General features: G+C 44.6%; 1 long non-coding RNA gene across 1 annotated transcript; it reads right to left on the bottom strand.

Moving 5' to 3' along the window:
* Positions 1 to 1,874: 1,874 nt before the first annotated feature.
* LOC117087997 lies at positions 1,875 to 17,350 on the bottom strand. Its single transcript, XR_004438965.1, has 3 exons — positions 16,899 to 17,350; positions 11,152 to 11,304; positions 1,875 to 2,657 (listed from the first exon to the last, which is right to left on the bottom strand). It is a non-coding gene; the product is annotated as an uncharacterized LOC117087997 (long non-coding RNA).
* Between the last annotated feature and the right edge of the window lie 7,998 nt (positions 17,351 to 25,348).

Raw genomic sequence — 25,348 nt, 5'->3', positions numbered from 1 at the left:
GATATAAATGACGAATTGATGGGTGCTGACGAGTTGATGGATGCAGCACACGAACATGGCACAAGTATACATATGTAACAAACCTGTACATTATGCACATGTACCCTAGAACTTAAAGTATAATAAAAAAAAAGAAAAAATAAAAAGATGTTCATTTTGTACATACACTCAGACATATATGTGGCTGTATCTTTTGTATACCTATTTATTGATGGAATGCACACTGTTTTCTGTATAGTCACTTTACATTTTCATACAAATGACATCATCCCACAAATAGAATTCTGCTGTTGACTTTCTTCACTATTCTCATGTGGGCATGGTTCATGCTGGGCCTTGGTCTTTTGAATGGGGTCTATTTAGCCAGTCCCCTGTTAGTAATCACATCACTAACTTCCGGTGTTTTCCTATCACCGTCGGTGCCTCGGTGAACATCTTGTGAAAGTGCTTGTGCCTTTGTTCCGGTGTCAGTGCAGAGCAGGGTCCAAGGGGCGTGACAGCTGGGCTAAGGGGATGGCATGTTTCACATTCTGCTAGATAGAGCCAAGTTGCTCCTATCAGGTTTTCAAGCTGCCCATTTCCCACCGTGGAGACAGCAACAGAGGAAACATCCCCAGCTCCTCTGGCTTTGCCTGTTCAAAGCTACCCTGTGAGGCCTGAAGACAGCTGCCATGAAGGCAGCTCATGTCCACCAAACACTGACTGTGGGCCGGATGCTGTGCCAAGGGCTTGACGTTCCCTCTTTACAGATGAGGAAACGGGCAGAGAGGCAGCTGATTGTCCAGTCCCCCTGCGTGGAGGCTGCTTCGTTGGCCTCAAGCCTGGCGGTGTTTTCACAGAGCATGTTGTGCTGAATGACTCTGCCATGGACCAAGCCTTGGCTGCTCTAAAAGCCGGCTCATTGCCTCATGCTTCTCCATATTCGTTCCTTACTCCAGGAAGAGCAGTGCACTGAAGGAGAAACGGGAATGGGCAAAAGGAGACACATGCTGTCCAGTCCACCGCGGGGTCACTTTCCTCATCAGCCTGGGCTCCGACATGCCACGTCAGGTGCCAGCGCACATACTCTGGACACCCTCCTCGTTCTGTCTGGGCTTGGATGCTCTCTGTGAGTCATCTGCCCTCCCTTCTCCACGTTACAGGCATCTACCTTGCTCTGTCCCACCTAATAGCTTTAGGACTGAACGATTCAGGAAAGGGAAGGGAAGGAGTGGAGGAGAAGGGGGAAGAGTCGGCCCTTGGAAGGTTCTCCATGGGAGACTGACTTTTTTTTTTTTTTGAGACGGAATCTCTCTCTGTCACCCAGGCTGGGGTGGAGGAGCATGATCTCAGCTCACTGCAAACTCCGCTCCCGGGTTCAAGGGATTCTTCTGTCTCAGCCTCCAGAGTAGCTGGGACTACAGGCGTGTGCCACCACGCCCTGCTAATTTTTGTATTTTTAGTAGAGATGGGGTTTCACCATATTGGCCAGGCTGGTCTCGAACTCCTGACCTCTTGTTCCACCTGCCTCAGCCTCCCAAAGTGCTGGGATTACAGGCGTGAGCCACCGCGCCCAGCTTGACAGACTGACATTCTGTCTCAGCACAGCTGGAAGAGGCTGCTTGAGCACTGGGGTAAGGAGCTGTCTTTGCATTCAGGGGCCATGTGGTGCAAGGATACCTATTTTTTTTTTCTTTTGTTTTCTTTCTTTTTTTTTGAGGCAGAGTCTTGCTCTGTTGCCCAGGCTGGAATGCAATGGCACAATCTTGGCTCACTGCAACATCTGTCTCCCGGGTTCAAGCAATTCTCCTGCCTCAGACTCCCAAGTAGCTGGGATTACAGGTGCCTGTTACCACGCCCAGCTAATTTTTGTATTTTTTAGTAGAGTCGGGGTTTCACCATGTTGGCCAGGCTGGTCTCAAACTCTGACCTCAGGCAATCTGCCCAGCTTGGGCTCCCAAAGAGCTGGGATTACAGGCCTGAACCACTGCACCCGGCCCAAGGATACCTATTTTTCTTAATGCCGGAAGCCACACTCAGACCCCAGAGCAGCTCTCAATGCTGGGAGACCTGGGAGATTGATGATGCCTGCGTCTGCCGTTGGGACTGAGGATGGCAGAAGGGTGTGCAGAATTCCAAATGTTATTTACATCACTCCTGTGTTTTCTGTGGAGGGCATAATTGTCTTTGCTTGGCAATTTCATATCAGTTAAATATAAGCAGTAAGCTAATCCTATTCTGTGACTTACTCTTCTCACATGTCATCATAATGATATACTTCAATATTCATCCCTCAGATCCGCCTTGCACTAACAGCCCTTTTCACGGCATAAACGCATCAATGTTTGCTTATGGGTAAACACAAAGGATATTTTCAGGTTTTCACATCAGACAGTGCTTCAGTGCTCAGGGCTTATGTATCTTTGTGGTCTTCTGGTAGAATTTCTGTAGATTCCCAGAAGTGGTATTGCTTGCGCAAAGGTTATACACACTGAACATGTTGATAGTTATTGACAAAGTTATTGACAGCCCCATGAGAGAGGGCTGTCCAACTTTGTAAGGGAGGGCCTCTTTCCTCTTATGTTGTTCCACATGGAAATTTCAATTTCACTGGTCTGGAACAAGCTGTTCTTCCTTCTCAACTTTTCCACTAGGAATAGCTTGCATTATGGCTCTTCCTTGGTTTAAAAACAAAACAAAACAAAACAAAAAACCAGAGAGAGAGAGAAAAGAAATGGAGGGTTTAGCAAGTTACTTTGGGCTGCAGCCAGAGTGACTGCCACATGCATTTCTCTATCTCTTTTTCTCTCCTCTCTTTCCTACCATCGGCTCAGCTCTGTATCAGAAAGGGCTGAGGTTCCTACATGCACCAGCTTCCTTCAAAGGGGCAGGTACGTCAGGTCATATACACTCAGTATTTTGAAAGAATCCATTTCCCCATTGACTTTCTGATAGGCTGCTTCTGGGTCAAGTTCTGTAGCCAATACCTTTTTTTTTTGAGATGGAGTCTCGCTCTGTTGCTCAGGCTGAAGTGCAGTGGTACGATCTCGGCTCACTGCAAGCTCTGTCTCCCGGGTTCACACCATTCTCCTGCCTCAGCCTCCCGAGTAGCTGGGACTACAGGCGCACACCACCATGCCCGGCTAATTTTTGTTGTATTTTTTAGCAGAGACAGGGTTTCACCATGTTAGCCAGGATGGTCTCGATCTCCTGACCTTGTGATCTGCCCGCCTCTGCCTCCCAAAGTGCTGGGATTACAGGCATGTGTAATCCTGTACACAAAAGTATTGGTGGGCTGGGCATAGGTGTCCAGCCCACCAATACTTTTTTTAGTCTGGTTATCCATGAAGACCCCACGAGGAAAACATCCAGTCAGAATGGCAGTCTCAAGGACAAGCGGGGAACTGTGACATAGCGTAGAAACAATTTGCTCACTTCCATCTTGGAGGCCAAGGGTGTAACTTGGCTAGCTCAGTAGCTTCTTGGTGGTGCTTACTCAGTGCCCCTGGGTAGGAAAATCAAGTTGGCAGGACACTGAGGGCTCACTCAGCTCTGCTCTCAGCAGCAGATGGGAGGCACGGGCTCCATCTGGAAGAGGACCTTGCTCTTGCACTCCAGCTGGTTTGCTGCCCACAATGCTGGCCAGCCTTTAATAAGAGAAGGTGGGCTGGGCACGGTGGCTCATGCCTGTAATCCCAGCATTTTGGAAGGCTGAGGCAGGTGGATCACAAGGTCAAGGGATCAAGACCACCTGGCCGCTGGGCGCAGTGGCTCACGCCTGTAATCCTAGCACTTTGGGAGGCCAAGGCAGGCGGATCACCTAGGTTGGGCATTCGACACCAGCATGACCAACATGGAGAAACCCCATCTCTACTAAAAATACAAAATTAGCCGGGCATGGTGGCACATGCCTGTAATCCCAACTACTAGGGAGGCTGAGGCAGAAGAATTGCTTGAACATGGGAGGTGGAGGTTGCGGTGAGCTATCGCACCATTGCACTCCAGCCTGGGCAACAAGAGCAAAACTCAGTCTCAAAAAAAAAAAAAAAAAAACCATCCTGGCCAACATGGTGAAACCCTGTCTCTACTAAAAATAGAAAAATTAGCTGGGTGTGGTGGCAGGTACCTGTAATCCCAGCTACTTGGGAGGCTGAGTCAGGAGAATCACTTGAACTTGGGAGGCAGAAGTTACAGTGAGCCGAGATCATGCCACTGCACTCCAGCCTGGCAACAGAGCGAGACTCCGTCTCAAAAATAAATAAATAAAAATAAGAGAAGGCAGAAATCTGCATGTTTTGTGGATCACCTCCAGTTTTTAAGACATGAACTGATATTGGGCCAGTCCACTGAAACTGGCTTGTGGGCCATATGTGAATTAGGGCTTCTAATTTAAATCCATACTGTTAACAAAAGACCACGAGATTTGCGGAGGCAAAAGGGAGAACTTTGTTTTCTGAAGGCAATCTGCAGACTAGGGAGACACAGGCTTTGGTATAAAATGAAAGTGCGCTCTGAGAATGCGTGAGAGAGTAGGATGTTTTAAAGGCAAAAAACCACAGGAGAGGAGTGAGGAACAGAATCTTACAGTGTCTTGCTTTGTCACCCATGCTAGAGTGCAGTGGCGCAATCATGGCTCACTGCAACCTTGACCTCCCAGGCTCAAAGAGTCCTCCCACCTCAGCCTCCTGAGTGTGTACCACCATGCTTCGCTATTTAAAAAATTTTTTGTAGACATAGAGTCTCACTCAGATTGGTCTCAAACTTCTGAGCTCAAGTGATCCTCCCGCTTCAGCCTCCAAAATTACTGTGATTACAGGTGTGAGCCATCGTGCCTGGCCAGGAACAGTCTTGATTGGATGACGTTTAAGCCCCAAATCACCAGTCTCTTCATTGGCTGGTTCCAGGTGGTTGGTTAGTTGGGAGCTGGTGGTCTGCTGGTGGTCAGTTCGGGAATCTCCAGGTACGGTTGTTTTCAGGCACTGTTCTTTGACTTGGTTGCAGAAAAACAGATTTTGCAACACTTTCCAAGGACACAGTGTTACCACTCCCTTACCCTGCCCTGGCCTCTTGGTTCTGCTTTTAACTTCTGAGCCTCAGGGAGTCCATCTTGTCTGTCAACTGGGGGTATAACTCATCATTTTCCCCCTTTTGGTAGAAACTTGCCATAGGCAGCACTGATGACCAATTTGTGCTCTATCACATATTGTTGCCGGTGTGGTGTGGCTACCTGCCCTGGGTCCATCTAGTCCCTCGGTGGGACTCATGTGGCTAAGAAACTTATGACAATTGAACAACTTGGGCCAAGCAGAGTGTAAAGTGGGCAGATACCTGTTATACACACACACACACACACACACACACACACACATATATATATTTGAGACTGAGTTTCACACTTGTTGCACAAGCTGGAGTGCAATGGTGTGATCTCGGCTCACTGCAACCTCCGCCTCCCAGGTTCAAGTGATTCTCCTGCTTCAACCTCCAGGGTAGCTGGGATTACAGGTGCTCGCCACCACGCCTGGCTAATTATTATATTTTTAGTAGAGACGGGGTTTCACCATGTTGGTCAGGTTGGTCTCAAACTCCTGACCTCAGGTGATCCACCTGCCTCAGCCTCCCAAAGTGCTGGGATTACAGGCATATCTAGTAGTTTTACTTATATATATTAACTATAATTTTAACTCTTGGTAGCCCTAATTTCTAGTGGAAAACTTAGGAAGTGATATTGAATTGTTTTATATCAGTATTTGTAGATGAAAACCATTTTGTTTCCTCAATTTTTTATTAACAGATCTAAATATATTGTTTTCTATACCATATAGGTGACTTAGCCTTTTATGATTACCTATTATTTAACATAGCATGATTTTAAGATTTTTAAATTAATAATTTGAAAGGATGACACAGGTACCCTTCCTAATGTTTTTTTCTGTTGTCTTGGGTCTCAAGTGCCCATGTGGCACCCAAGGACAGCTATGAAGGGCAGGTCTTGTTGGGGTCCCAAATTTACATACCAGGTATAGTGCTCAGGACAGGACAGAGTCGTGAAGATAATGCCTGGAGAATCCAACCCATCCCAGCATGGCAAGGAGGCAAAGCTAGGCCAGGGAGGATGGGGCCATATTGGGCTTGGTTCTGCCTTACAGCTGGTGGTCAGGAACTGAGGACATGTCCCCAGGTCCCACCATGGCCAACCTGTCCAGATCCTAGAATCCAGATGCTCAAAACCGGAAAGAAGCTGACAGTAAGATATGTCCAAGGCTTTGGGGAGCCCAACAGCCAACCCTCACAGCTTTAGCTCACAGACAAAACAAGCAACAGTTTTATGACCTTACAACATCTACAGGCTGGGCGCAGTGGCTGACACCTGTAATCCCAGCACTTTGGGAGGCCGGGGCAGGTGGATCATGAGGTCAGGAGATAGAGACCATCCTGGCCAACATGGTGAAACCCCATCTCTACTAAAAATATACTGGGCGTGGTGGCATGTGCCTGTAGTCCCAGATACTCAGGAGACTGAGCAGGAAAATTGCTCGAACCAGGGAGTCGGAGGTTGCGGTGAGCTGAGATCGCACCACTGCACTCCAGTCTGGGTGACTGAGTGAGAGTGACTGAGTGAGACTCCGTCTCAAAAAAACAAAAACAAAAACAAACAGAAACAAAAACATCTACAGAAACCACCTAAACCTGTCTGACCAGTACATTCAGGCAATAAGTCTGAGTCAAATTTAATACGGACAATTCTGAAGACGTTTAATTTTATTTTGCCAACAATTTAAACTAATTTTATTTACTAGAGATTACTAGAGTCACATGAGCTAAAAAGCATTTGAGTTAGTTTCTATTTTTCTGACAAAGTATTTTGATTTAAACACTTTTTCATTAAGCCAACTAATTAGAGCTCTTTCGTCTATTTTGGTGGTGAAATACCACATACATGTGACACATAAACACACAGACAGAAGAAGATTTTATAGCTTTACAAGATTCTTCATTTGCCAGTTTTCAAATAGTTTTTCTCCCCTCTGCAGACAGACTATCAGGCTCTAAGCAGTTGTTAGCTAGGCAACCTGAAATTTGTACTTTCAAAGACAGGACTTTTTTGGTAAAAATTTACATTTCAAAGACACAGAACTTAGATATAAACACCATTATTTGTCAAGACAGAAAGGGGTAGGTAAAAGCCCAGTCAAGACAAGCTTTCCAGGAAAAGTATCTTAAACAAATGTAAGGTTTGTTATGTAAACTTTAAGACACCTTCCTTGTTGGAAAGTTTGTAGTGGTTTAAGTGTGGGGATGCAGATGCCCTTACAAATGGAGATTTTTTATATATGTACATTTATTTTACGAAGAATTTCAAAATAGCCAGCTAAATTCCAGAAAATATTTTGGAGACCAATCTAATTAGATTGGTCTTTTTACATTAGGTTGTTTCTTGATTAGATTATTGAGCCCTTTAACAGGGTAAAGGCAGCCTTTTCCATGCTTGGACTTAGGAAGTCTATTTTTGCCTCAGGGCCTATCTTTTACAAACACTTTAGTTAGCTTGTTTTTTCTTTTGAACCAAAGGTACCTTTTCAAATAGTTCACCAAAAACAATAACCCTTAACCAAGGTTATGACTTGTTTAGTCAAAGATGAACCAGGCATCTCCAAGAGGTGCAAAAAAGCAGTCCTCACAAGATCCAAAACTACCCCAAAGTCAGCTCAAAGATAAAAAGTCTTTTTAGCCACAAATGGAATACAACCTATTCTTCTAACTGGCCATATTTTCTAGGATCTCAGCTTCTCAGCTGAGCACCTATGCATAAAGGCCCAAAGGCCCCATATGCCCCATAGAAGGAAAAAGACGGGAAATCAAATCATGTTTTAGGTTACATTTTTGCCCTTTAATTTTGGCAAGAGAGTTTCCAAGGCTATCCATGACACTCCTAAGTGTCCATGGAAGGAAAAAGGATCAATAACAAATGGGTACCCACAAAAGGTCAAGAGTCAAACAATTTAAAACAAACGGGATTACTTCCCTGACTGAGAATTGAACCTGGGCTGCAGCCACAAGAGCACAGAATCTCAGCCACTAGACCATAGAGTGGAGGGCTTTTTATTTTATTTTATTTTATTTATTTTATTTTTTTGAGACAGAGTCTCGCTCTGTCGCCCAGGCTGGAGTGCAGTGGCCGGATATCAGCTCACTGAAAGCTCTGCCTCCTGGGTTTATGCCATTCTCCTGCCTCAGCCTCCCGAGTAGCTGGGACTACAGGCGCCCGCCACCTCGCCCGGCTAGTTTTTTGTATTTTTTAGTAGAGACGGGGTTTCACCGTGTTAGCCAGGATGGTCTCGATCTCCTGACCTGGTGATTCGCCCGTCTCGGCCTCCCAAAGTGCTGGGATTACAGGCTTGAGCCACCGCGCCCGGCCGGGCTTTTTATAAATCCGACAGGGGATCAAAAGCAGGCAGTTTGAGCATAAAAATTATTTTAGCTTTGTTTTAGATCATGTTTTTGCTCTTTAATTTTGTCAAGAGAATTTCTAAGGCTAGCCGTGAAACTAGTAAGTGTCTTTCTATTTTAACTTAATCTTTTTATAAATACAAAGAAGGCATTTTTTTAGAATGAGAGATCTCTAATATATTTTTAAAATTTAGGAGGGTAATTTAAAGGATCTGTTTTCTGGCCATTGACATTTAGAATTTTCAATGGTGTACTCATTTCAGTAATGGCACAATCCAATAGCCTCTTTATGGACAGTCCAGAATGTAATTTTCCAGGTGTAGAGTAACTTTTTTTTTACCAGTTAAGAAACAGGTGTTTCCTGGAAAGGGTATAGAAGAGGTAATGCCAAATATCCCCCTACGCAAAAAACTTCACTCCCAGGAATAGGCTAAGTTGGCAAAAGACTCTTGTTGCCACAGATGGTCAAGGATGATGGTGTTTGTACATATGCTGCCTCCAGCAACCTACAAGTCTGTGGGGGGTTGCTAGTCACAGACCTGTCAATCTGTGACACTGGGCAGAGCCTCCTGGAATTGGACTTTCCCAGGACTAACCAGGCAACAGGGGTTGAGACGAGAGAAGCCCGCAGCGACTTCTTCTTTTCTTTCTTTTTTGAGATGGAGTCTCACTCTGTCGCCTAGGCTGAAGTGCAGTGGCGTGATCTTGGTTCACTGCAACTGCCGCCTCCTGGGTTCCAGCATTTCTCCTACCTCAGCCTCCCAGGTAGCTGGGACTACAGGCACGTGCCACCACACTCAGCTAATTTTTTGTACTTTTAGTAGAGACAGGGTTTCACTATGTTGCCCAGGCTGGTCTCGAACTCCTGACCTCATGATCTGCCTGCCTCGGCCTCCCAAAGTGCTGGGATTACAGGTGTGAGCCACCGTGCCCAGCCCCCACAGCGACTTCTTAAGACAAACTCCTCCAAGAACTTGACATATTCAGAACAAAATGTGTGTTGAAGCCAGGCACTGCAGCTCATGCCTGTAATCCTAGCACTTTGAGAGGCCAAGGTGGGAGGACTGCTTGAGCCCAGTGAGGCAGAAGAATAGGGTCTGGAGATAGGCAACATAAGGCTGATTCACACTCACTTCCTAGAACTAAATCAAATAGAGACACTTCAGTGATGACAGGAAGTACCCTCTCATTTACATAGGGCATACACTGAGTGAATGACTTTGTAACTTTACTTCATCCTCTTCATTTACATAGGACATACACCAAGTAATCAGTGGAAACCTCTAGAGTGTGTTGAAACCCCAGAACATTCTGTAACGGGGCTCTCGAGCCCCTGTGCTCGGCCCACTCCCACCCTGTGGAGTGTACTTTCATTTTCAATACATCTCTGCTTTGTTGTTTCCTTCTTTCCTTGCTCTGCTTGCACATTTTGTCCAATTCTTTGTTTAAGACTCCAAGAACCTGGACACCTTCAACCGGTAACACCGGGAGTTTGGGACCAACCTGGGCAACACAGCGAGACCCTGTTTTTTTTTTAATGTGTGTACTTTTATTGGGACAGAAAAGAGACCTTGTCTCTATAAAAAGTTTCAAAATTGGCCAGGTGTGGTGGCAACCACCTGTAGTCCCAGCTACTCAGGAGGCTCAGGTGAGGGGACTGCTTGAGCCCTGGAGGTTGAGGCTGCAGTAAGCCATGATTGTGCCACTGCCCTCCAGCCTGAGTGGCAGAGCAAGACCCTGCCTCCAAAAAAGTATGCTGATCGGAACCACAAACTGAGCAGTCTGCAGGGCTGGCTTGAGTAAGTGGGCTTCTAGGGGCTTAGGCTCCTGTTCTACCCCTCTTTGTGACAGAATGACACAGAAAGATGAAGACAAAGGAAAACACTATTTCAGTGAGGAAGAGGGATCAAACAATAAGAATATTCATACCAAAAACTACCAAAAAGCACACCAGAGTTCTACACCCCAAACTAGTCACACAAATCCTTTTCTCCCTGAATTAGTCAGTTCTCTGCTGCTAACAAAGACATACCCGAGACTGGGTAATTTATAAAGGAAAGAGATTTAAAGGACTCACAGTTTCACATGACTGGGGAGGCCGCACAATCATGGTAGAAGATGAAGGAAGTGCAAAGGGATGTCATACATGGCGGCAGGCACCAGAGAGCGTGTGCAGGGGAACTCTCCTTTATAAAACCGTCAGATCTTGTGAGACTTACTCTCAGGAGAACAGCACGGGAAAAACCTGCCTCTATGATTCAATTACCTCCCACTGGGTCCCTCCCATGACATGTGGGGATTACTACAATTCAAGGTGAGATTTTTGTGGTGACACAGAGCCAAACCATATCACTCCCATTAATTGAGATTATGTAGAGGAGATAAACGGTTATTTTTTCCTGGCTGCTCAACTGGGTTTCACAGCAAGACAGGCTGGGAACCTGACTGTTGAGGAATTCTTACCCTTTTGCCCGTTGTCAAGCCCTAGGTTCCCTTCACTGTGGCTTCTAGAAGAGCAGAGCGGCTTTGGTGAGCCTGCCCACAGCCCAAAACTGCAGTGTCCAAGGGAAAGCTTCCCCTTTGCCTTCTGAAAGTTCACCGAAAAATCACCTCACAAAAGAGTTTTAGAAATGGCATACAGTTATCCACGTGCACACAGGGGAGAAGCCCGGAGTGATTACCCCCTTCCTGAGAAAGATAAAGTCTCAAGGAAAAACTCACCACTTCATCGAGGAGTGAGAATATCCAGCTGAACAGAACTCAGCACCGGAATTGTGTGGGAAGTCTGAGGCTCAGGAGAAAGGCACCCGGTTGTCTTCAATCTTGGAGGAGCTGGAGGGGCTCAAAGGGCTTTTGCTGGTACCCTCAGGGTCCCTGCAATGTTCCAGGCAAAGAGTGGGGGTGAGATGGGAAAAAATGGAGGTGGAATGCAAGTGGGGGAGCAGGGAGATACAGGGCTCTCTGTTTTAGGGTCTGAGGGTCTTTCAAGCTTTCAGAGACATTGGTTAATTGTTCCGGTTAGTCTCCTTTAACAATTTAGAGACTGCCAGTTGCATTTGGAACTTTCAAAAATGCTGATCAAAGGAAAGCTTCTTAGTATTTTTGAGAAGTCCAGACTCCTCTTTGTTCTAATTGTGTGCATAGTTTAATTTAGATGCATCTCTCAGGTCGATCTTGTCTGGGGGCAAAATTTGACAATACCAACCCTTGGTAGTGATTAGTAATGTCCATGAACCAGGGGCACTGGTGGAGGACTTAGGGGTACATCAGGAAAGTGGCCCATTCCATCCAGGGGTGGGGCAGGAGGGCCCCAGGGGCTGTGCTAGTGACCCCAGACTCACTGGGTGTAGGGTTGACGTATAGACATTGGAGTCAGCCTCGTAAGATTTACCTCACCTCCCTGAGGCCCTATTTTCTCAACTGTAGAAACAGTGGTTTGGCAGGTTCGATGATATGCTAACAGCAACTTTTTTTTTTTTTGAGACGGAATCTCACTCTGTTTCCCAGACTGGAGTGCAGGCAGCGGCGCGATCTCAGCTCACTGCAACGTCTGCCTCCCAGCTTCCAGCGATTCTCCCACCTCAGCCTCCAGGGTAGCTAGGATGACAGGCACTTGCTACCACATCCAGCTAATTTTTTGTATTTTTAGTAGAGACGGGGTTTCACCATCTTGGCCAGGCTGGTCTCGAACTCCTGACCTAAAGGGATCCGCCACCCGGCCTCCCAAAGTGTTGGGATTACAGGCATGTGCCAGCGTGCCCAGCCACAACAGCAACTTCTAAAAAGATGAATATTGGCTGGGCATGGTGGCTCACACCTGTAATCCCAGTTGAGGGGCTGAGGTGGGCAGATTACTTGAGGCCAGGAGTTTGAGACCAGCTGGGCAATATGATGAAACTCCATCTCTACTAAAAATACAAAAATTAGCCAGGTGTGGTGGTGCATACCTGCACGTAGTCCCAGCTATTTAGGAGGCTGAGGTAGGAGAATCATATGAACCTGGGAGGTGGAGGTTGCAGTGAGCCAAGATAGTGCCACTGCATTCCAGCCTGGGCAACAGAGCAAGACTCTGTCTCAAAAAAATAAAAAATAAAAAATAAAAAATAAAAGGATGCAGGCTGGATGCAGTGGCTTAACCCTGTAATCCCAGCACTTTGGGAGGCCAAGACAGGAGGATTTCTTGAGCTCAGGAGTTTGAGACCAGCCTGGGCAACATGAAAAAACCCCATCTCTACAAAATATACAAAAATTAGCTGCATATGGTGGCGTGCACCTGTAATCCCAGCTACTTCAGAGGCTGAGGCAGGAGAATCGCTTGAACCCAGGGGGCGGAGGTTGCAGTCAGCTGAGATTAGGCCATTGCACTCCAGCCTGGGCAACAAGAGCAAGTCTCTTTCTGAAAAAAAAAAAAAAGAAAGAAAATGATGCATATTATGTGCCTGTCACATTATATACTTATTAGCTGTGGGTGATCATGTAAATTTTGTGTGCCTCAGTTTTCCAACGTGTAAAATGGGAATAAGGACAGCACCAATCTCAGAGGCTTACTTTGTGGATTAAATGTGAAGTGCTTACAATAGTGCTTAGCATATTCTAATTTCTCATAAATGTTAGCTATTATTTTTTATATTTCTGATCACAAATAGGTCCTGAAAATAGATATTAGTATACCCATAGTTACAGATAAAACAGGTGCTTTGAGAGATTAAATAACTTCCCTAAACCATGAGGCTAGGATTCACTAGAACTGGAGCCCCCAGGGTATGAGCATCTCCTCCCGATGCAAGCTGTTGGCAGGAAGTGCAGGTGAACCTCTCCATAGGGCTGCTTGAGTGTCCTCACAACATGGCGTCCAGCTCCTCCAGAGTGAGTAATCTAAGAGGGAGCAAGGTGGAAGCTACAGTGCCTTTATGACCTAGTCTTGGAAGTCACACATCATTACTTATGTCACATTCATTCTATTCTTATTTCATTTATAGAGACAGGGTCTTGCTCTGTCACCCAGGCTGGAGTGCAATGGCATGATCACGGCTCACTGCAACCTCCCAGGCTCAAGCAATCCTCCCACCTCAGCCTTCTGAGTAGCTGGGACTACAGGCACATGCCACGAGGGCTTGTGAAGTTTTGTATTTTTTGTAGAGATGGGGTCTCACTATGTTGCCCAGGCTGGTCTTGAACTTGAGCTGGTGATCCTCCAGATTTGGCCTCCCAAAGTGCTAGGATTACAAGCATGAGCTACTGTGCCCAGCCTCATTCTACTCATTGGAATAGAGTTGCTAGTTTAAGCAAAACTAAAACAAAAGGATGCCCAGTTAAATTTGAATTTGAGATAAACAATGAATACACTTTTAGTATAAGTCTATCCCATGCAGTATTTGGGACATACTTATTCTAAAATTTATTTGTTGTTTATCTGAACTCAAATTTCACTGAGTATCATATATTTTCTCTGGCAACCCTATGTTAGAAGCAAGTCATTTAGTCCAGCCCACCACTCAAGGCTTCCACTTTTGTTTTCTTTTTTTTCCAAGCAAGCTGGTGAGAAAAATGTGGTGGCTTCCACTTTTGAAGGGAGGAATGTCCAATAATTTGTGGAGATATTTTTCAACCACCACAAGCAGGGTTTTGAAAAAGTTCACCTGGTTCTGGGGTCTGTGGATAATTGCACGCGAGCCTAACAGGATGAAGCAGTAGTTCAGGGACAAGCAAGGTTTTCTTCCAAATGGTCTTGCACATTTACCAGAAATCATACACATTATGTTATTTAAGCCTCAGACAGCTCTGTGGAGTAGGTGAGGGTGGCAATTACAATCCCCATTTTACAGTAGGAAACAGATTAAGCACCTGCTCCAAGGTGATATGGGCGGAAATGGTGGAGGGGGCAACAAATTCTCCTAATCTCAAGTCTGGCATTTGTTCTGCTCCACCCAGTCGTGTCCTGACAGAGTACTGATGTCTCCACTATATAAGATGTCTTAGATTCATTTTCTATCTTCTGCCATGTTGTTATCTCAAATAGGTGATGGGATTTGTGGATCCTTGCAGCAGTGCTGGGTAATGACAGAAGACTATCGGAGAAGCTGAGGCTGGAGGGCAGCTTTCTCTCCCCACATCCACAAGCTCTGAGATCCATCCTGGCTGAGACCATGGGCTTCAACCCACTCCTCAGACCCTTTGTATTGACTGGTTCCAGAATACTCACAGGAACCTCACTCATTTTCACCAGGAGGCCATCAGCCTTACATGAGAAAGCTGAGGAACAGTCAGCACAAATAGATAATCACCCTCCTGTAATTTGTATAATTTGTATTATAAGGAATTTTAGGCTGGGCATGGTGGCTCATGCCTGTAATTCCAGCACTCTGGGAGGCCAAGATGGGCAGATCACTTGAGGCCAGGAGTTCTAGACCAGCCTAGGCAACAGGGGGAAACCTTGTCTCTACTAAAAATACAAATATCAGCCGAGCGTGGTGGCGCATGACTGTAGTCCCAGCTACTCAGGAGTTTGAGGCAGGAGAATTGCTTGAACCTGTGAGGCAGAGGCTATAGTGAGCCAGGATCGCACCACTGCACTCCAGCCTGGGTGACAGAGCGAGACTCTGTCTCAAAAAAAAAAAAAAAAAAAAATTTAGATATACAGAAAATCTGAAAGAATGGTATAATGGATATCCATACTCCTTCCACCTACACTCAGTAATTCTTACTATCTTTTCCCTGTTGGCTCTGCCAATCTTTTAACCTATTTTTATCGTGTATTTTGATTCACTCCTAAGTACTTTGTAACCTGCATTATCTACGTACATGCTCCTATGTAACTATAATTCTATAATCACACATAAGAGAATTAACCATGATTTGCTAATATCATCTAACACTGAGTTCATGTTCAAATTTCTCCTGTTGTATCCAAAATATCTTCCATATCCAATCAAGGCTCATCCATATGCCTCTTTAGTTTCTTTATTTTATTTTCTTTCTTTATTTTATTTTTATTTTTTTTTGAGACAGAGTCTCGCTCTGTCACCCAAGCTGGAGTGCTGGAGTGCTGGAGTGCAGTGGCGCGATCTCGGCTCACTGCAAGCTCCGCCTCCCGGGTTCACGCCATTCTCCTGGCTATCTTCTAGATGGCTGTTTTAGTCTGTTCTCATGCTGCTAATAAAGACATACCTAAGACTGGGTAATTTATAAAGGAAAGAGGTTTAATTGACTCACAGTTCAGCATGGCTGGGGACTTCTCAGGAAACTTACAATCATGGTGGAAGGGGAAGCAAACATGTTCTTCACATGGTGGCAGACCGAGAAGTATAGAGTGAAGGTTGGGGGAAAGCCCCTTATAAAACCATCGGATCTCATGAGAACTCACTATCATGAGAACAGCATGAGGGTAACTGCCCTCTGATTCAATTACCTTCTACTGGGTCCCTTCCATGACACGTGGGGATCATGGGAAATACAATTCAAGATGAGATTTGGGTGGGGACACAGCCAAACCATATCAGTGGTTCCATGTTCTGGATTCCCAGCATAAAGACATTTCCTGATTTCCAGTATAGTTGGATGTGGTCCTGTGACCAAGTTCTATTCAATGACATATATGTGAAAGTATTGTGTGAAGTTTCTGGAAAGTCTGCTGCTGCCTGGAATATGGGTATGATGGCTGGAGCTCTGGCATCCATTTTAGACCTAAGGATCAGGGTCACCCTGCAGGGATGATGGAGGCAAAAGCTGGAAAGAGCTTAATGCTTCTACCAATACCAGCTCTGTCTGCCTACTTCCCCACCCCTTTTACTTGAGAAAACAGAACCTTGTGTATCTGTGTGTGTGTGTTTTTAATTAAGAATTTAAAAAATATTTTTTAGATAAGGTCTCACTCGCTCTGTCACCCAGGCTGGAGTACACTGGCATGATCGTGGCTCATTGCAGCCTCAATCTCCTGGGCTCAAGTGATCTTCCCATCTCAGCCTCCAGAGTATCTTGGGACTACAGGTGTGTGCCACTACACCTGGCTAATTTTTGTATTTTTTGTAGACATGGGGTTTCACTATGTTGCCCAGGCTGGGACCTTGTGTGCTTTAATCCCTGTTAAGTCACTTAGTCAAATTAAATCCTAGCTAATAAGTCAGATTGAGGTCTACTATTATTTTATATTTGCTTGGAAGAGATGTTATGTGCTTCCTACTTGGCTAAAACATGTTTCAGGATTTCTCTTTCCTCCAGGTGCAGATCTCTGGTCCCAACACACCCTAAGAACGTTCTGAGAGAATAATGTTACCTACCCTCTAGTCTGGGCCACCTATGAGGTTGAATGAGTCTTGGCAGCCAGGGAAAATTTCTGTAAGAACCTTGTGGTTAGAAATGTAGGAAATAAAGTCACTGTGGCTTGTCACATGCAAGAGGACAGCAGGGGACAGGGGATAGTGGTGTGTGTGCAGGAACAGTATGGGAATGATCTGGAATTTGTGAAATACCTTGGCAGCAATACAAGGACGAGGCTCCAAAGGGCAGGGCTTCAGGAGAGGAAATGGATGAACACTGCACTTCTTGCATTCATGCCAGCCACGAAGAGGTTTCCTGAGTGCTGAAAACCCCATCTGGAAAGTGTCCCCTAGAAAACAAAACGAGTTACAGTGTGTGAAGGTCACCTGGCTGCTGCACCACCTGCCACCCCGTTAATCACTTGAGTTGGTGGTTACAGGAACACAGCTGTGGGCAGAGGATCAGAACACTTCCTGTCTGCCCCAGGCACATGGAAGACATTCTCCTGAGTAGTAACCTTGGAACTGCCTTGGCTATTTGAGAAGTTGGCCAGTTATTTCAGTCACTGGGTATTTGAGAAGCTGACCAGCTGTTTGAGCTTCAACCATTCTCACAGATGTTTAATTTGCAGTTCTTTTGTTTTTTGAGACGGAGTCTCGCTCTGTTGCCCAGGCTGGAGTGCTGTGGCCGGATCTCAGCTCACTGCAGCTCCGCCTCCCGGGTTTACGCCATTCTCCTGCCTCAGCCTCCCAAGTAGCTGAGACTACAAGCGCCTGCCACCTCGCCCGGCTAGTTTTTTGTAATTTTTTTTTTTTTTAGTAGAGACGGGGTTTCACTGTGTTAGCCAGGATGGTCTCGATCTCCTGACCTCGTGATCCGCCCATCTTGGCCTCCCAAAGTGCTGGGATTACAGGCTTGAGCCACCGCGCCCGGCCTAATTTGCAGTTCTTAATGGATCTAGTGACACCTTCCTACCTCAGCAGAGCAAAAAATGCGGATCCCAGGCCTGGGAACCTAAAAGAAATCCCTCTGAGTAGGTTAGAATTTCACCTCTATCTGAGACCCTGAAATGATCATTTAAAAATAGAAACGCATATATACAAATATCTAAACACACATACATATGTCTGCGTGTGAATAGGGTTGGTCCACATTCATGTTCTTTCACTCCCTCATTCTTTCAGTCATTCACTGAGATGCTGAGTTTTCCAGCATCTCTCAGTCTCTCAGAAGAGACAAACACAAACACAGCCTGCCAGCATCCAGTGGATCACTCTCTACAACAAGCCCAGAGCCTCTTTAGTGGAGAGGGGATTTGCTTTGGGGAGTGGCAAGTTTATGCAAGTCCTTGATTTCTTGCACTGACTGCTCAAAAGCAGAGCTCCATTTAAATTCCATTCCTTCTGGAGAGATCTGTCCTATGACCAGGGTGGATGGTTCAACTCCTCTCTGCATCTGGCTGGCACCCAGGGCACTCTTGCCCAAATGCTTTGTCAGGTAGTTTCCTTGATCTATTTCCTAATGTGCTTCCCAGCCATGGCCCACGTGGTTTCTGTCTGCTCCAGTGCCCCCAAGGCCAACACAGGGTCATGCTTGGAGACAGCCTCCAACTCTTTGCAGCCTCAGGCTTCTCCAGACTTGGGTGCCAATGCTTTAAGGTCTTCCTTATCCTCTTTGCTGGGCATCACTGCCTCAGTCATGGCTTAAATCTGATACACAAGGTTCTTAATGGCCTCCATAGCCACGCAGAATTGACACCCTTAGCCTGGCTAATGTGGTTAGCTAGCAAGTTTGCTATCCCTTCCAGGTAAGAAATGCCTTGACCCAGTGAAAGATCTGTCTCCAGATGACTCTTAAAAGCAACTCTAATGGTGAGCCCTTGATGCTGATTATGTGAGGGAATCTTTTTTATCTTATTTTTGAGACAGGGTCTTGCTGTGTTGCCCAGGCTGGAGTACAGTGGCACAGTCAGAGCTCACTGCAGCCTCTCCCAGGCTCAAGTGATCCTCCTCACTCAGTCCCCTGAGTAGCTGGAACTACAGGTGCATACCACTATGCCTGGCTAACTTCTTATTTTTTTATTTTTTATTTGTGTAGAGATGGGTCTCCCTACGTTGCCCAGGCTCGCCTTGAACTCTTGGCCTCAAGCAATCCTCCAGCATGGCCTCCCAAGTGCTGGGATTATAGGTATGAGCCACTGTGTCCAGCCCATGTGAGGGAGACTTGAAAATTCTGTGTAGTTCGTCATGTGGGAGAGGTAGCACCTCAGGGTGGTCAAGGGCTTGGCCTCGGTTTGAGTCCTGCCTCCTCTCTTTACTAGCTGTGTTACCTTGAACGAGTTTCTCATCCTCTCTGTGCCCCATTTATAAAAAATAGGGTTGTTAGACAATTAAAAGACCCAGTGCTTATGGGCTGTTGAAGAACTAAATGAATAAAAACACAGAAAGCACACAGTACAGTGCCTGAAACATAGGACCCTCCCAATGTTACCTGTTATTACTAGAAGTTGACTGGCTTTTCTCCTAAAGTACCTGCAGGGCTGGTTCTGCAGACAGCTTTTATGCTTCTAAGGGCTGGATCTTCTCCACTGCAGATACAAGCTGACAAGACAGGCAGTACTTACTCGTGTTACAGTTTTTATTTCTGCCCCTACTCTGAACTCTTTGAAGGCAGAGGCTATGTTTATCACCCATTCGATTCAACCAACTGGACTGAGCCTCTGTTGTATGCCAGGCATTGCTGGGTAAAGAGATAAAGGTGAATGAAAAAACACCAACGTGGTCTTACCTTGTTTCCCAGGTCCCACCCCACAAATGTAGTAGGTTGAAGAAACTGAGGAAGGTTGATATGAATTCTTTTGAATATAGAGCCAGTTTTTACACTCACACTAATGTCCTCATGCCTTTGACATCTGACTAGTTTCATGCTGGGAAAGGCAGCATTTCTTTGCAAGTTTTGACAGGCTGTGTGGGTTTTCTACCTTGGTTGGTTGACTTTGCTGATAGGAAGCTGGTCTAAGGATAATTGATTTAGCAGCCTGGATCTTGGAAGTTCCTCATTTACAATCTGTCAGGGTTGATCCTACTTTTAAGAAGCTTTCACAAAGTTTAAAATATCAATGTGTATGGTATGAAATATCAATATGTATGTCTGCCAATGGCTCAGTTTTGGAGAAGAGAATTGCTGACCGTAAGGGAGTGCAACTAGGAAGCAATGCCTATGTTCCAGGCACCGCGGGACCCTGTAGCCCCTGGTCCTGGTGACTGTGAAAAAAGGGAGAAATTCTAGAAATAGGTGTAATCATGTGAATGTCTTTGTTTAATTTTCTTATCAAGATAAACTGCAATTCTGAACAACATGTGCTGTTCTGAATTCAACACTCCACTCTCCATTCTGTTTGAAGGTCATGTATACTCCTGGGAAAATCCAGGGTTCTCATTTCATGGCTACTGAGGTATTTATTCCCACACTATTTAAATCAATTAAATAAAATATCATTTACAGTAACACAAACATCAAATGCTTAAGAATAAATCTAATGAAAGAGGTGTCAGAGGTCTGTATCAATATGAACAAGGCATTAAAATTAAAGACAGCTTAAATAAATGAAGAGACATGCTGCGTGCATTACCCGAAAGACTCAACAGAGTCAAGATGTCAACTCTCCCCAAAGTGATCTGGAGATTCAATGTAATCCCAATAAAAATCCCAGCAGGACGTTTTGTGAGAATTGGAAAGCCGATTTTAAAATTGACATAAAATGGAAAAGACCTAGAACAGTCAAGACAAACTCTGAAAGAAAATAAAGTTGGAAAACTTATAATACCAGAGAGCAAGATTTAGTATAAAGTTCCCATTATTGGCCAGGTGTGGAGGCTCTTGCCTGTAATGCCAGCACTTTAGGAAGCTGAGGTGGATGGATCACTTGAGCCCAAGAGTTCAAGTCCAGCCCGGGCAACATGGCAAAACTACATCTCTACAGCTACAACAAATTGGCTGTGCGTGGTCGCGCATCCCTGTAGTCTGTTACCCGTGAGGCTGAGGCGGGAGGGAGGACTGTTGGAGTCCAGGAGGCTGAGGTTGCAGATCGTGCCTCTGCACTCCCGCCTGGGGGACTGTGAATACCCTGTCTCAAAAGAAGGTTCCCATTTGTGAACCCCCAAAATTGGAGACCGGTCTCAGTTAATTTAGAAAGCTTATTTTGCCAAGGTTGAGGACGCACACCCAACACAACCTCAGGAGGTCCTGCTATGTGTCCAAGGCGGCCAGAGCACAGTTTGGTTTTATACATTTTAGGGAGACCTGAGGCATCCATCAACATATGTCAGATGAACTTTGGTTCTGTCCGCAGAGGAGGGACAACTCTCAAAGCCGGGGGCGGGGGGGGCGGGGAGGGGGCGCTACCAGGTCATAGGTAGATAAGCGACAAACGGTTGCATTCTTTTGAGGTTCTGATGAGCCTCTCCAAAAGAGGCAAAAGGATATGCATTTATCTCAGTGAGCAGAGGGGTGGCCTTGAATAGAATGGGGGGCAGCTTTGCCCTAGGCAGTTCTCTGCTTCACTTTTCCCTTTAGCTTAGTGATTCTGGGGCTTTAAGAGAGTTTCCTTTAGCACATTATTATATTATTATTATTATTATTTATTTTATTTTATTTTTTTTGAGACAGAGTCTTGTTCTGTCGCCCAGGCTGGAGTGCAGTGGCATGATCTCAGCTCACTGCAACCTCTGCCTCCCGGATTCAAGCGATTCCCCTGCCTCAGCCTCCGAGTAGCTGGGACTACAGGTGCCCGCCACCATGCCCGGCTAATTTTTTGTACTTCAGTACAGACGGGGTTTCACCATGTTGGCCAGAATGGTCTCAATCTCCCGACCTCGTGATATACCTGCCTCGGCCTCCCAAAGCGCTGGGATTACAGGCGTGAGCCACCGTGCCCGGCTCCCTTTCACACATTATTAAGACACTATCACAGTGGCTCCAGATTAGACACATAGACAAGTGCAAAAGAATAGAGGATTCAGGAGAAGGCCAACACATACATAATCACCTGATTTATAATAAAGACACCACTGTAATTCAGGGACAAAGGACGGTCATTTTAGCAAATAATATTGGATCGACTGCATGTCTATATGGAAAAAATGAACTTTTCTCTCATATCATATACATTAATTCCAAATGGATCATAGACCTAGATTTGAAAGGCAAAACAATACACTTTTAGAAAAACATATAGGAGAATATTGTCACAACGGTGTAGGCAAACATTTCTTAATCAAAACACAGAAATCACTAACTATGAAATTTAAAAAATGGACAAATTAGGACTTATTTCAGATTAAGAACTTCTGTACTTCTGTTCATCAAAATACAAGATTAAGAGAATTAAAAGACAAACCATGGGATAGGAGAACATGTTTACAATACATTTATCCAAAAAAAGACTAGTATTCAGAATATGTTAGAAAAAGACAACAAATCTACAAGGAGAAGACATACTGTAAAGAGGAGGTCTATGTGGTCCAACACAAATCTAAAAAGTGCTCTACATCATTTGATATTGGGGAAATGCAAAATTAAAGCCATTATTATTATTATTAATTTATTTAATTTATTTATTTATTTATTTATTTATTTATTATTATTTTTTTTTATTATACTTTAAGTTCTAGGGTACATGTGCATGACGTTTATATCATGTATAACTCCCCAATGCAATCCCTCCCTCCTCCCCCCTCCCCATGATAGGCCCCAGTGTGTGATGTTCCCCTTCCCGAGTCCAAGTGATCTCATTGTTCAGTTCCCACCTATGAGTGAGAACATGCGGTGTTTGGTTTTCTCTTCTTGTGATAGTTTGCTAAGAATGATGGTTTCCAGCTGCATCCATGTCCCTACAAAGGACGCAAACTCATCCTTTTTGATGGCTGCATAGTATTCCATGGTGTATATGTGCCACATTTTCTTAATCCAGTCTGTCACAGATGGACATTTGGGTTGATTCCAAGTCTTTGCTATTCTGAATAGTGCCGCAATAAACATACGTGTGCATGTGTCTTCGTAGTAGAGTAATTTATAATCCTTTGGGTATATACCCAGTAGTGGGATGGCTGGGTCATATGGTACATCTAGTTCTAGATCCTTGAGGAATCGCCATACTGTTTTCCATAATGGTTGAACTAGTTTACAATCCCACCAACAGTGTAAAAGTGTTCCTATTTCTCCACATCCTCTCCAGCACCTGTTGTTCCTGACTTCTTAATGATTGCCATTCTAACTGGTGTGAGATGGTATCTCATTGTGGTTTTGATTTGCATTTCTCTGATGGCGAGTGATGACGAGCATTTTTTCATGTGTCTGTTGGCTGTATGGATGTCTTCTTTTGAGAAATGTCTGTTCATATCCTTTCCCCACTTTTGATAGGGTTGTTTGTTTTTTTCTTGTATATTTGTTTGAGTTCTTTGTAGATTCTGGATATTAGCCCTTTGTCAGATGAGTAGGTTGCAAAAATTTTTTCCCATTCTGTAGGTTGCCTGTTCACTCTGATGGTAGTTTCTTTAGCTGTGCAAAAGCTCTTTAGTTTAATTAGATCCCATGTGTCAATTTTTGCTTTTGCTGCCGTTGCTTCTGGTGTTTTAGACATGAAGTCCTTGCCCATGCCTATGTCCTGAATGGTACTACCTAGATTTTCTTCTAGGGTTTTTATGGTATTAGGTCTAACATTTAAGTCTCTAATCCATCTTGAATTAATTTTCGTATAAGGGGTAAGGAAAGGATCCAGTTTCAGCTTTCTACTTATGGCTAGCCAATTTTCCCAGCACCATTTATTAAATAGGGAATCCTTTCCCCATTTCTTGTTTTTGTCAGGTTTGTCAAAGATCAGATGGCTGTAGATGTGTGGTATTATTTCTGAGGACTCTGTTCTGTTCCATTGGTCTATATCTCTGTTGTGGTACCAGTACCATGCTGTTTTGGTTACTGTAGCCTTGTAGTATAGTTTGAAGTCAGGTAGCGTGACGCCTCCAGCTTTGTCCTTTTGACTTAGGATTGTCTTGGCAATGCGGGCTCTTTTTTGGTTCCATATGAACTTAAAGCCGTTTTTTCCAATTCTGTGAAGAAACTCATTGGTAGCTTGATGGGGATGGCATTGAATCTATAAATCACCTTGGGCAGTATGGCCATTTTCACGATATTGATTCTTCCTATCCATGAGCATGGTATGTTCTTCCATTTGTTTGTGTCCTCTTTGATTTCACTGAGCAGTGGTTTGTAGTTCTCCTTGAAGAGGTCCTTTACATCCCTTGTAAGCTGGATTCCTAGGTATTTTATTCTCTTTGAAGCAATTGTGAATGGAAGTTCATTCCTGATTTGGCTCTCTGCTTGTCTGTTACTGGTGTATAAGAATGCTTGTGATTTTTGCACATTAATTTTGTATCCTGAGACTTTGCTGAAGTTGCTTATCAGCTTAAGGAGATTTTGGGCTGAGACAATGGGGTTTTCTAAATATACAATCATGTCATCTGCAAACAGGGACAATTTGACTTCTTCTTTTCCTAACTGGATACCCTTGATTTCTTTCTCTTGCCTGATTGCCCTAGCCAGAACTTCCAACACGATGTTGAATAGGAGTGGTGAGAGAGGGCATCCCTGTCTTGTGCCAGTTTTCAAAGGGAATTTTTCCAGTTTTTGCCCATTCAGTATGATATTAGCTGTGGGTTTGTCATAAATAGCTCTTATTATTTTGAGGTACGTTCCATCAATACCAAATTTATTGAGCGTTTTTAGCATAAAGGGCTGTTGAATTTTGTCAAAAGCCTTTTCTGCATCTATTGAGATAATTATGTGGTTCTTGTCTTTGGTTCTGTTTATGTGCTGGATTACGTTTATTGATTTGCGAATGTTGAACCAGCCTTGCATCCCAGGGATGAAGCCCACTTGATCATGGTGGATAAGCTTTTTGATGTGCTGCTGAATCCGGTTTGCCAGTATTTTATTGAGGATTTTTGCATCGATGTTCATCAGGGATATTGGTCTAAAATTCTCTTTTTTTGTTGTGTCTCTGCCAGGCTTTGGTATCAGGATGATGTTGGCCTCATAAAAAGAGTTAGGGAGGATTCCCTCTTTTTCTATTGATTGAAATAGTTTCAGAAGGAATGGTACCAGCTCCTCCTTGTACCTCTGGTAGAATTCAGCTGTGAATCCATCTGGTCCTGGACTTTTTTTGGTGGGTAGGCTATTAATTGTTGCCTCAATTTCAGAGCCTGCTATTGGTCTATTCAGGGATTCAACTTCTTCCTGGTTTAGTCTTGGGAGAGTGTAAGTGTCCAGGAAATTATCCATTTCTTCTAGATTTTCTAGTTGATTTGCGTAGAGGCATTTATAGTATTCTCTGATGGTTGTTTGTATTTCTGTGGGGTCGGTGGTGATATCCCCTTTATCATTTTTTATTGCGTCTATTTGATTCCTCTCTCTTTTCTTCTTTATTAGTCTAGCTAGCGGTCTGTCAATTTTGTTGATCTTTTCAAAAAACCAACTCCTGGATTCATTGATTTTTGGAGGGTTTTTTGTGTCTCTATCTCCTTCAGTTCTGCTCTGATCTTAGTTATTTCTTGCCTTCTGCTAGCTTTTGAATGTGTTTGCTCTTGCCTCTCTAGTTCTTTTAATT

The sequence above is a fragment of the Trachypithecus francoisi genome, unplaced genomic scaffold, assembly GCF_009764315.1.
Source record: "Trachypithecus francoisi isolate TF-2019V2 unplaced genomic scaffold, Tfra_2.0 Lachesis_group10, whole genome shotgun sequence".
Classification (NCBI taxonomy): domain Eukaryota; kingdom Metazoa; phylum Chordata; class Mammalia; order Primates; family Cercopithecidae; genus Trachypithecus; species Trachypithecus francoisi.
Note: the sequence above shows the minus strand (reverse complement) of the source record. Positions and strands in the feature narration are given on the sequence as shown.